Here is a 3,894-nt window from a genome sequence, read left to right on the forward strand (position 1 = left end):
GCTGCCTTTCGCAGGTCGGAGTGCGGATTGCACATTTTGGTCACTGGGGAATCGGGAAATCTTACATTTCTCTACCATCTAACCCTGCACCTATACACTATCCCCAAAACCCACCACCCCATCCCAATACTTGGACCTAAATGGTCGTGCCAGGCTGTCGACCTGGGATGATGGAACCCTTTCTCTCAACTTCCTGTAGATCTTATGCACTAAAACCTCTCACACCCAAAATATTTATCTGCTGCTGCAACCTTGGAGAGGAAATGGTGCAACCTTGCTCACCATAAAAATACATCGTTTTATTAGACACGTTTAATAAAAGATTAACGTTTCAGCCTTCAATGGCCTTCTTCAGAATAATAACAAAGGGAAAGAACAAGTTCATATAGGGCATAGGAAAGGCCATTAGGGGGAAACTATGCTGCTGCAACTACCACAGCTATCTCCTGTGATTCCCACTCCATCAGTACAGTGCAGTTGATCACCATGGCTTTAAACACAAGAAATCCAACCTTACTAAACCTTACTCTTCAGGCCTACTCACTGGGGGGGCTCCCAGTCTAATCACTCACGCTTGGGCTATCCTCTACTCTCTTCGATGCCTCAGCATAGGAAACTTACTGCCACACTCAAACTCTGGCGGTCTCAACCTGTCTCTCTTTCTCACAGGGCACTTCGGATCCCCAGCTGCATGGGTGCACCCACAGTTGACACACAGTGCTTTCTCTATCCCAACTGTACACTACCTCTATGTCCTCCTGCACATCTCTCACATCTTGGGGTCTCCCTTCTACACATTGCTGCAACATGTCCGAATCCTTGACACCCAAAGCACCGTAGAGGTTTCATAGCAGAATAGCAACTACAACCTAACCTGACCTCATCAGTTAAAGGTGGGTGTGGTGCCCACAGGTAGAACATCAGTTAAAGGTGGGTGTGGTGCCCACAGGTAGAACATCAGTTAAAGGTGGGTGTGGTGCCCACAGGTAGAACATCAGTTAACGGTGGGTGTGGTGCCCACAGGTAGAACATCAGTTAAAGGTGGGTGTGGTGCCCACAGGTAGAACATCAGTTAAAGGTGGGTGTGGTGCCCACAGGTAGAACATCAGTTAAAGGTGGGTGTGGTGCCCACAGGTAGAACATCAGTTAAAGGTGGGTGTGGTGCCCACAGGTAGAACATCAGTTAAAGGTGGGTGTGGTGCCCACAGGTGGATGATTTTACTTGTTTGAACAACATAAAAATATGAACTACTGTATTGCATTTGTACTTGCAGGAAATAAAGACTTCAAAAAAAGAAAGACATATTGTCTTTATTTGACACTGGGGAGGTTATGGATCAATCAGAAATGATGGTAGCATATTGTGTCTCTGACTGCTCTTCCATCTCATGCGTCAGCGGGGTGGTTAGGATCATTATCAGGATCGTTCACTGGTTGAGTAGGACATTGATCTCCTCTAATTGTGGCAATGTTGTGGAGAATCACACATGCCACAATTATGACACATGCCCTTTCTGGGGTGACCTTGAGCCTACGAAGGCACTGGAACCGGGCCTTGAGCATCCCAATGGTCATCTCTACCCTGGCTCGTGTCCTGCAGCCAAGTTATAACGTTGCTGCGAGCCGGGCTAAGGATCAGGGTAAGGGTAAGGGGTCAGCAAATAGGGCTGGCAGGGGTACCCTCTGTCACCAAGCAGGTAACCATCAAACTCTCCTATGATAATACGAGGATACAGTCAACATTTTCAGTTGCATTAGGAGGAAATAATTGGATATAGCTATACATATATATAACTCACCACGGGCAAATCTAGCGCTCAGTGTATACACAAATGTGCAAGTCATGCACAGATCCAGGCCACTTTGCTTCCACGTGGCTGATGTGGGCTGCATCACATATGATCTTCACAGTGCAGAACAGTAATTAGCTGCAGTAGCTGTATTCTGATGTAACTTTCATTTGGAATGCCAAAGGCTACCATTTAAGTCTACCTGCATATTAATGCTGTGGAAAGACTTCCTATTCACATATTCTTCTTCATTTACTGAAGGAGCTGTGATAGGAATATGAATGCTATCTATGCAGCCAATCACACCTGGAAATCCTAAAATATATCAAATTAACTGATTAGTGCATCAAGTCTCAAAGCTTCATACTAAATTAAGTAATCATTGCTTAGACTGATACCTGCAATTCTGTGGAATTCTTGGAGTCTTGTGTGTCTGTGACTTGGGAACACCACAAAAGTGTACAGTAAACGTTTCAGTGTAAGAGTCACATTTCTGACAGCCCAACAGCCTTGGAAATATTCTCAGCGTCACCATGGTTATATAGAAACCCCCCATGGCAAAAAAAACGAAGTGCAACACAAAGAATTTGTTTTCCGAACTGAGAGCATTTCACAATGTGTCACATGAACAATATGAGGCCTGAGAAAATTGTTCAGATGAATGATCAATTGGGCAGAAAAACGGAAACGCTCAAACAGATCATCATCAGGGAATGATAAAACATCCAAGCGGGGTCTAATCACCCTCTTCCCGACTGAGATTTCTGCTGAGTATTTGTACTTCAATATCAACTGGCTCTTCAAGAAAAGGACACACAATGTCTGAGTAGATGAAACCTTCTTCAGTAGATGACACCTCCTGTCTGACACCTCCTTCAGTCTGCAGGCTTCAGCTAAAGAGGAGGATAAACTCAGGGTTAGTTGAAGAAAACCTGCCAGTGAGCAGGTTAGCTCTTGCCATAGTAACTGACTCAGAGTTAAGCTGAACTGGCTTTGTGGAACCGAAAACCCAAAGTTTCCTTAAACTCTGAGTCAACTAACTCTAAACCCGCTTTCTGAAACAGGGCCCAGGACCTCCTCCTTGCGCCTTTTTATCTGCAAAACAAAACACAGCCCATTACCTAACTCGACTTAACAGAATAGCTGTCTCGAAAAATCTGAACGTGAACCAGAACTACATAGCAGATAGAAAAGGTATGTAGGGTTCGTACGAATATCCCTTAAGTGAATGATCAACCTTGCTACCAGGAACAAGAATTCTTCTTTTTCAGAAGTAAACAATAACATACTTATTAGATGAGAGATGGTCATCATTATTTACCAATAATTCCAGTTACTCATATACAATTTTACAGAGTAGTCTGATGATCCATGATGAGATGTGTGAGATTACTAGGTGTGTGTGTAATTTAAAATGTTCACTTACACAAGATTTGGCTTTGACATAGACATGGTTCTCCATATCATTGCTGGACTTCATGTGGGCAGTCCCAGCCTTTCTCATCTCCTACTCACTAAAAAAGAAGAAGCGATTCAGATAGATTGCCTGCTGTATTTTCCTAGCAACACATGCCAATGATATTCGTTACATTCCTGGCAGATAAAGTGCATTTTATTCCAAGTGAGGCCAAGCAGGAATGTCACTGGGGTCTGTGTTGTAGCTAGCATCTTGCTAACTACCATTAACTAACGTTAGCTAGGGGCACAGTAGAGTGGAAAGCGGGAACAACAGGAACATCTGTTATGAGTGTGGGGATTTACTGCCGCTACCAAAGCTGCAGGAGACAGTCTTCTGTTTTTAGCTGTGAGGAATGGAAGAGGAAAAAGAGGAAGAAGGCGTCGAAGAGAATGAGGAAAGCAGAGGTTGAATTTGATGAAGATTGCGGAAGAAAGGGAGATGGGGTGAAGAAGATTGGTATCAAGTACAGAGTGAGCAGTATGCCAAGTTGAGTGTTGGAGGTGAAATGGAAGTGAGTGATGGCAAGATAAGTGAAGTGGAAGGTGTGGTGAATAGGTCGGAGCCCAAACCTGGCATCAATGATAAAGTAGAATCTGGTCTAGTAGGAGTGAGATTTTTGGAGAAAGTGGATCCTTACCTTTTGGC

At 44.0% G+C, this 3,894-nt stretch overlaps 1 pseudogene; it reads right to left on the reverse strand.

Moving 5' to 3' along the window:
- Positions 1–1,577: 1,577 nt before the first annotated feature.
- On the reverse strand, positions 1,578–3,294 carry LOC115117436 (putative nuclease HARBI1; annotated as a pseudogene).
- Between the last annotated feature and the right edge of the window lie 600 nt (positions 3,295–3,894).

This window comes from Oncorhynchus nerka, linkage group LG4 (assembly GCF_034236695.1).
Source record: "Oncorhynchus nerka isolate Pitt River linkage group LG4, Oner_Uvic_2.0, whole genome shotgun sequence".
In the NCBI taxonomy this organism is placed as follows: domain Eukaryota; kingdom Metazoa; phylum Chordata; class Actinopteri; order Salmoniformes; family Salmonidae; genus Oncorhynchus; species Oncorhynchus nerka.